We start from the raw sequence: 9,469 nt of genomic DNA, 5'->3' as shown, positions 1-9,469 counted from the left end.
TCATTATTCACCACCACCCACCTCGCTTTTGCCTACACGTTGATCGGTTCTTGTATCATCTTCTTGTCATTTTTTTATTTTTTCTATCTTCCTCAATTCTCATACTGTGAGAAACATGACTTGGTTCCTACATGGTGGCTATAGTTAGACTTGACTCGTATGACGTGTTTCCTACCTCTTGTATGATAATAGGAAATGAACACATAAATAGTATGAAATAACAAAAAAATGATCATATGAGTTGTATAACAGGACTCGTATATAATAAAAAGATCGGTAAGTGAGCAACACCATCTAACAACCACTACTACGTGTCACAATCCTTATCCCTTCATTCGCCAAGCATACTCACCAACGGCCACCATAACACATTCCCACTTTTTATATTTTATTAAATCCTGACACTCACTAGTGCGGCGGAATCCGTATATTTCCAAAAGAATATGCCACGTGGACTCTCCAACCTCTTAACCATAGTTAACCCCATCCACCAAAAACCCACCTCCTCAAAATCCTATATACACACTCTCCGTTAACTTCAAAACCTCTGTAATGAGTAGTATTTGGATTGCATTAGTGAAATCAAAGGTTAAATGACGACGAAGCGATTCAGTATAGGCTACGCACTGTTACTGAAGAAGCAAAAGAGTTTTATTCAGGACTCGTTGGTGAATTTAGCCAAGCAACGCGGTATCGATCTTATTAAAATCGATACTGATAAGCCGTTAGTGGATCAAGGTCCGTTTGATTGCGTGCTGCACAAGTTACACGGTGAGGAATGGCGGCAACAGCTCCGTGAGTACTCCGTTTGTAACCCTAACGCCGTTGTTATTGACTTGCCGGATCAAGTTGAACGATTACACAATCGGATTTCAATGCTGGATGTTGTTGAAGAAATTGAGGGATTGAAAGACGGTGAAACGGCGTCGTTTGGGATACCGAAGCAGATTGCAGTATTTGAACCGGAGAAATTGAAATTGAATTTGAATTTGGATTTGGATTTGAAGTTTCCGGTGATTGCGAAGCCGCTAGTGGCAGACGGGAGTACGAAATCGCATAAGATGTTGCTGGTTTTCAGTAACGAGGGGTTCGAAACGCTTAAAAGCCCGACGGTGGTGCAGGAGTTTGTGAACCATGGTGGAGTGATTTTCAAAGTGTATGTGGTTGGGAAGTATGTGAAATGTGTGAAACGGAAGTCGTTGCCCGATATTACCGAGGAGAAGTTGGGTGGGTTGAGCGGTTCGTTGTCGTTTTCGCAGGTGTCGAATGTGATCTCGGATGAGAGGAATGATGATAGGTATTATAAGATGTTGGATTTGGAATTGGAGGATGTTGTGATGCCGCCGATGAGCTTGGTGGTTAATATTGCGAGTGGGTTGCGAAAGGCGATGAAGCTGCATCTTTTTAATTTTGATATGATTAGGGATACTAAGGTTGGGAATAGGTACTTGGTTATTGACATTAACTACTTCCCGGGGTATGCGAAGATGCCGGGCTATGAGTCAGTGATGACGGATTTCTTTTGGGATGTGTTGAACAAGAAAGAGGCTAGATTGTTTAACTGTGAGAAAGAATTGATGAAATTGGTGGACAATAATAATAATATTGGTGGATGTGGTGAGGATACAGGGTGTCATGATGTTTCATAAACCCGAATACCTCGTGTGGGGATGGAATATCACGGTCAGGTTTGCTTAAACGAAAGTGGATTCTTGATCGTTGGTCGAAGGGAGTTGTTGCTGTTAGTTAATACAGGGGGTTTTGAATAGGGCTATTTACTTTCGCTTTTGCCCCTGATGGCGATTTACTTTGGAGACAGGTGATTTTCGGTTTCTCCTAACGTCTGTAGGAAGGTATAAGTTTCTTTACAGGGCATATTATATTCCATGGTTTCGGTTGACAGCTTTGATCAATGAATTTTGTTGCTTATTGAATGATGATAGATTGTTATTTTGCCCCATACTGTAGTGTGTTTGTTCAATTCATTTCTATTGTTTGTAACTGATGGGCTTATACTTGCTAATATTAACTACTAATTAGGGGATTAATCCAAGTGTGACTGCATGGATGGTATTGGTTTGTGATTGTCTTTGTAGTCTCACAGCATAGTTGTCATGTGAATATCAGACAGATCACCTGGGTGGATGGTTGGAGACAGTACACACAGCCTGTTATGTTTTTTTTGTTTACATGCATATGTTGCAGTATGCTTTGTTATGTCATGAGTATGGCTGTTAAATGTTAGCCATTGATTGTGTTAGTCCTGGAGTTGATAGATGGTTTGGCGATCGGACTGTTTATGACCCCATTATTACGACATTTTTCGACCCCTTGCCTGTTACAAACTTGCCACCATATATTGCAGGTCGACCGTTCTGCGACCGATATTTTTTTTTTCGTTCAAGCCATTTTCTATTTTAAATCTTCTTTGTATTTGTAAAATTTAAGCATTTATTGATATTTCAAAACTATATAAAACATTCCACTTAAAATTACAAATTAAAATTTCAGATCCCCCAACTTATGACTCACATAATAAAAATACAGACATTCGAGAGTGTTTATAGCCTAAGTCGGGATATTTTGAGACAAGCTCGATATGATTTCCATCTAGTATAAGTTCATCCTTCACCACCTCAAATCTTAATGCAGTGACTCCATTGAGCATATCAATTTTCCTCACCTATAGATAAAAAAAAAATCATCAAATTAGGGAAGAGAACCAAATTATTACTTGATAACAAAAAACCTCAAGAACAATCATTCAAAGGTTAAATGCAATCACAAAACGAAACACTACACATTAGCAAGATGACATTATAAGATCGATGAAACATTGTACCTTGCATCCCATTAATTAGATCAAGATCAACAGTCACAGGCAAAACATAACAAACTAGTCTATAAAGTATCAGGATAACAAATATGAAACGGTTTTCTGGTCGGTATCGGGTGATGGTGATTTGTGAAGAAATGGGTCAAAACATTTTTGAAAGTGTTGGTAGTGATGTATGAATATTGGTAGGTGATGCATGAAAATTGAGTGATACTAATTTCATGAAAAGTGGAGGGGGATAGCTAACCAAGTTATTAATCCCAGTAATGATGATGGTTGGACCAATAAAAAACAATCAAAAAAATAGAATGATGGTCATTTGGGCGCTAGTAGAATGACTAGGATGGGTGGCACTCCTTTCATTCGGTTGTAATTCGGAGTGTTCAAAGTCGGATATCTGAACTTTGGATATCCGGACCTTTTGGTTAGTGGATTTCACTATTCGAATCCGAAATTTCGGATATCCGGTAAGATAGTAAATAGGATATTCAAAAATCTAGGGAAAAAATAATAATTATAAAAGAAAAAATAAAAACTACTTTTAAAAATATTTCGGATATCCGAAATATCTGAAAAAATATCCAAAATATCTAAAAAGTTATCCGAATTTTATAAAATTTAATAATAAAAAATATATTTCGGATAATTCGGATATCCGAAAAATTTCAAAATCACCATTCAAATCCGAAATTTTGGATAATTTGGATTTTCAAATATTTCAAATACGGATTCAGATTTTTTAAGCACCCTTAACTGTAACAGTGTTTAACAGTACCATTGCTTGTGTGGACTTGATTGGCACCCTAACTGTTGACCACAACCCACGGTCATAAAGAAAATCACAAAAATTTCAAACCTTGCACATTAACTTTGAAAGTGACAAAATTTACTTTCATGCTAAATACTATTTAAACCAAGCATGATAACTATTTTACATGTGTCATTTTATGGTAAAAACTTTTAATACTTTATATAATGTGGCTAATTCAGTCACTACCTATCTACTGTACTATTAAAAAAATAATTCTTTCCATAAATAATATTCATTCTCATAATTTCTTACTAATAAAATAATTTAAAATTATAAAAAAATTACATTTAACTTAATTACATTCAACACGTTCTATTATACTATATTATTAACTAGATTTTATCCCCCGTATTACGGGGGGTGTTTTACATTATTCGTTCTTAATATATATATATATATATATATATATATATATATTTGGATTTTAATTTTATTTATTGTAAGAAAGTTAATTAATATACTTGAGGTTTGATGATAAAATGGTTTCACAAATAAATGATACATCATAATCTGATTTAAAAGCTATCTGGGTTTGGTGATACCCATTACCCGTTTATTTTCTTTATTATAAAATTGTTTCTTAATTATAAATAATATATTTTTCTAAATAAAATAGGATATTAATATTTAGTATATCCCTATTTTATAGGATTTTCATATCAAATATTTGATGAGATTAATTTTTAATATAATGAGATGTTATAGCATGTTTAAGAGTTATCTGAGTTTGATGAGACCTTTACCCGTGAATTCGATCAAATACGTGAGAAGCCTTCATTTACAAATAAAGTAACAATTTGATGGCTTGATAGAATGATTGTTTTACATTTTTTGTTTTTTAATATTTATTTTTTGGATTTTAATTTTCTTTATTGTAAGAAAGTTAATAATATACTTAGAATTTGATGATGAAATGGTTTCATAAATAAATGATATGTTATAACCCATTTAAAAGCTATCTGGATTTGGTGACTCATGACCTGCTTATGTTTTTTACTATAAAATTGTTTATTAATTAAAAATAATCTTTTTAAATTGGATATTAAATTTTAGTATATCCCTATTTTATAGGATTTTAATATCAAATAATTAGTAAGATTAATTTTTAATTTAATAAGATGTTATAACCCGTTTAATAGCTATCTGGTTTTGGTAATACGCATACCCATGAATTTGGGTTAAATCAATGAGAGGCCTCCATTTAAAAATCAAGCAATCTTGTGACTTGCATAAGGGGGGGGGGGGGGGAGCGACCACATCGCGACCCATAGGATTTTAGGGGTTTCATTTGTTGGACTCGTTATGCCCAAGGCACATATTTTTATTGATGTGGTTAGTATGTCATGATCCAAGTCGGGTCATACCCAATAACAAGCTAGACAAACACCAACAATATTTGTTTATATATGATATGATCATAACAAATAAATATTAACACTTGAGTTATTTGGAAAGGGGTTTCCAAATAAAATGTACTTGTGAAATAAAAAAATCATATGGGTGATTTATACTTTGAGAGAAAGCATTCAATATTGTTGTTTAAGAGGGTTAAGCAACAATATATTAAGCATGTAATGTGTTATTGTTGTGTTTGACACAATACAAGTTATAACACAATATAAGTTTTATAACACAACACATTTATGGAAATGTTAAATAATAAAATCAAGAAAGGAAGGAGGGTGCCCCCCCTCCCCCTCTTCTTATTTTATTAATAAATATTATCTAATGGAGACATGCAATGCATCTTATTGGTTCCTTGGGGTGGTGCCAATTTTGAAAGAATATAATATTTCTTTCTTTCATTTTCTCTCTACACAACATAACGCAACACAAGTATACTAGAGGAACTCTCTCTCAACTCCTCTCTTCTTCTCTTGGACGACCAAGAACAAGACCATGGGATAAATCCTCTACGCTGCATTATTTTCTTCCTCTCTTTGGACGGCCAAGGAAAAAGGAACCAGGGAGAAGATACAAGTGTTGCCAAATCCTAGCTACAAGTGGTGTTTGTTGGAAAGCTTGGGGTATGCTAGCTTGAGAAGCTTCATATTCAAGTTCTTGCCTTCTTCGTCATCATCTCCTTCCTTTTTGTTGGATTTGAAAGGTAGCTTTAACATGCATGTACTTTTAGTGACATGCATGGGTTTTGCATGTGTAAAATTGGTTTTATACATATCAAACTAACAAGATTTAAAACTTATATCCGCTGCGTTTTTTGTAAAATAGGGATTTTATCACTTTGATAATCTTGTTAAAACCTAACATCATTTATATATATTATAGATAATTAATAACAATACATGTGTTCCTTAATGAGTTTGAGTTTTTCTTTTTCAAAGTTTCATTATAATTATTTTTTATTTTTGATTTCATTATGGTTTTTGTTCGGTTTTAGTTTTTTATAAATTTGTTTCGTTTCAGTTTCGTTTCGGCTTGATTTTTTTTAGTTTTGTTTTAGGTGGGCTTAACTTTATTCAGTTGTTCATTTTGGTTTTTACAGTATTGGTTTTTTATTCGGTTTCAGATTTATCGGTTATAGTTTTTCATTTCGGTTTTTGTTTAGTTTGATTGGTATTTGTTTTTTTAGGATTTTGGTTTTGGTTTTGTTTTAGTTTTTTTCAATTTAGTTTCGTTTCAATTTGTATTTAGTTTGTTTGGTGTTTTGTTTTAGTGTCTATTGAAATATGAAAAAGAATACGAAGGGCTCACAAATTAAGTGAAAGACTCACATGAGTTGCAACTTTCAAGTGTGTTAAGTAATTGAAGCTTTATATTTTTTTGGATCTTTCATAATCAGTAATAATGAACTCGCATTTGATATAAAGGATTTCAAAAGCTAAGAGTGTTGTATGTGTTACCCTTCATTTTTCTTCTTAGTCTTCAAGTGTGCTATTTCAATTTTCATTTATGAAAATGGGTCATTTAAGAAATGTTTCAATTTGCTTTGGCCTGGGTCAAAATGGGTCATTTTAAAATGGTATTAGTTTAGTTCTGGTCAACGAGCCAATATAAAAAGGTATCGATTTCGTTCGAGTTTCAACGGGTCTTTTTAAAATCATATTTATTTGGTTCGGATCATAACAGGTCAATTTAAGAAGATAGCGATTTGGTTTGGGTTAAAATTGGTCATTCTCAAAACGTAGCGATTGGATTATGGTAAAAACATGTAATTTTAAAAAGGTTTCGATTTAGTTATGCTTTTAAATGCGCTTTGGGCGTGCTTCAGTGTATTAGGGTGCAAGACTTTTCACATAAAATGTAAAAACAGTTTTCATAGTCAGTTAGTCACAATGTTTGTTAGATTGGTGTATGATTGTTTATGTCATCAACTGTGTTCCCAGTTCAGAAATAAAAGAAGCCCAAATCATTATTGAATGTTTATTGGAAATCTTTCATAGATGCTTATCTTTTAATTTGCTTGCTTTACACACTAATGTTAGTGAAGTTTGTTTGTTTTCTGGTAATATTAGTTTTTAAAGTTTTAAACTTTTTTTTGTAAAGATTCTACTATGTAAAATCATTATTTGTAAGTTTATGTGTTTCAATACTTCGTTAGCGTATGAATATGAATTGAAATTAGAAATCATGTTGATGTCTCCAAAAATATATTAAAAAATAAAATGTCGTTTGAAATTATATATTTATTTACTTGACGATTTCTATATTTCCACCCGTGTCATACACGGGTCAATAACCTAGTAAATAATTAATTATTCAAATAACTACATATTATTATCCAAATTATTTATTTAATTTCAAAATTCAAAAACAATTGATAGTCAGCAATATATACACACCAATGTCAAAACACTAATAATAATTAGCACCGAATATAATAATAATAATAATGGGGGCGGTTAACGTACACTAATACACTATCGTACATTACGTACGCGAGTATCCTGAACGTACAATTATACGCGATTAAATTTTTAAATACAACTATACGCCAGTTATCAGAAGAGTATTTCCGTCCAACTATACTCCCCAAATCTATTCTTCAATTCCCCAAAATCCCTGTTCTTCAAAATTCCTGTAATTAAACGTATTAGACAAATTTCGGATTTTGACGACACTGCATTGTTTTTGTGTCGTCAAAGTTTTTAACCGTACATAATAGGTAGACGTTTATGTTTAAAGGAACGTATTAGGAGATTCTTTAGTTGCATAAGCCGATTTGATTTTGGCTGTTTTTAGACAAACATATTAGTTCAACTGAGATGATGTAAAAAGCAGTATTGTTGATTTTTTTTAAACAGAACGTATTAGAAAAATGTTTTAGCAAAGCGTATTAGAAAAAAATCAAATTGGAGTTTTATAAGGTTTTATTAAACATTTTTTTAAACAGACGTGTTAGCAGAAGGTATTATCAAAGAGTATTAGATGAACACAAATTAGATTGTTGATTGTTTGTTTCAGACTTTTTTTTAACAAAACGTATTAGTGAAACGTATAAGCAAAACGTATTAGCTTATATAGTTGTTTTTGTTAGTTTGATGCTTAAATAGTTGTTTCAGACTTTTTTTTAACAGAACGTATAAGCAAAACGTATTAGCACTTTCAATAGAAAGTAAATTGTAATGATTCTGACATCCTGTCACCTCCTCCTTCCCATTTTCAATTCCCATTTTCATAAAACCACAATCCTTCAAATCTCTCCAAGGTAAAGATTCCTTCCATTGAACCATTTTTAATTTATTATATTCCAATGTAACAAATTAGACTTCCATCATGTAATTCATACATTTGCAGAACACAAATCATCCCCAAATCCACCTTCAACCTAAGCAAATTAGTCTTCGCACTCTTCTTACCCTGCTTAATATTCATAGATTTGGGCAAATCAATCACACTCCATAACCTTGTCCAATGGTGGTTCATACCCGTAAACGTAATAATCACCTGATTGCGATATTGGGTTCGCTTTGTCATACACATGGGCACTCGTTTGGGGAGAATTGTCACCAACGAGGTGTGGCATATGTTTCCGTTGCGCAGTGGGTGTCAGTTGTGCTTGTGTATCATATGATGGAGCCGCCTTTGGAATATTATGAACTTGAACCATATAGTTGTTTCAGCTTATATAGTTGTTTTTTGTTAGTCCTATTAATATACAGACCTATTTCAAATTAGCACTTTCAATACTTGACTAATTCGTTTAAATTGTAATACATTCTTCTAATATGTTCTTAATACACTATTTATACGTTTTTCTAATACGTTCTTAACTAACTAGTTCAATTTTTATACATTTTTCTACTACGTTCAATTAATACGTTCTGAATTTTATACACACCTATTTAAAACCAATTCGTTCAATTCTAATACATAGAGCTAATACGTTCTTCATACTATCGAACCAACAGATTAGCGATTACCAGATTTTTTCAGCTAATTATCGGAATGCATCGCGTTCGATAGAACGATAATCAAAATCGCCAAAATCGTAATCTCAATTACTCAACAAAAACGGTTTATGGGTTTTGATATAAAACAGAGTATAATAAAAACCGTTTTAATAAAAACCGTTTCTAAAATTAGCAGCGGGATTGAATTTTTAAACAATGTTAAATGACAATTATACCCTTATGTTAAGTTACAAAATCAGATTGTGAAAAGTTATAAATATGCTCAGGATGCTCTTTCTCTAATACTAATAATAATCTGTTCCAACTCATCACCACCATAATTATAATTATCATCATCATCATCATCATCATCAACACCAATTAACGCATTAAGGTTTCTTCTTCCCTCTACAAAACCCCCAATTTCTCACCTGAAACACTCAAATTGAGATCAAACAAGAACCCAATTAG

At 32.6% G+C, this 9,469-nt stretch overlaps 1 pseudogene; it reads left to right on the top strand.

The window, feature by feature from the left end:
- Positions 1-543: 543 nt before the first annotated feature.
- LOC143595736 (inositol-tetrakisphosphate 1-kinase 1 pseudogene) lies at positions 544-1,649 on the top strand (annotated as a pseudogene).
- Positions 1,650-9,469: the final 7,820 nt, after the last annotated feature.

The sequence above is a fragment of the Bidens hawaiensis genome, unplaced genomic scaffold (genome assembly GCF_021521415.1).
Source record: "Bidens hawaiensis isolate Kalapana, Puna unplaced genomic scaffold, B.hawaiensis_p1.1 tig00045498_1, whole genome shotgun sequence".
In the NCBI taxonomy this organism is placed as follows: Eukaryota; Viridiplantae; Streptophyta; class Magnoliopsida; order Asterales; family Asteraceae; genus Bidens; species Bidens hawaiensis.
This window is presented reverse-complemented; position numbering and strand designations above follow the sequence as displayed.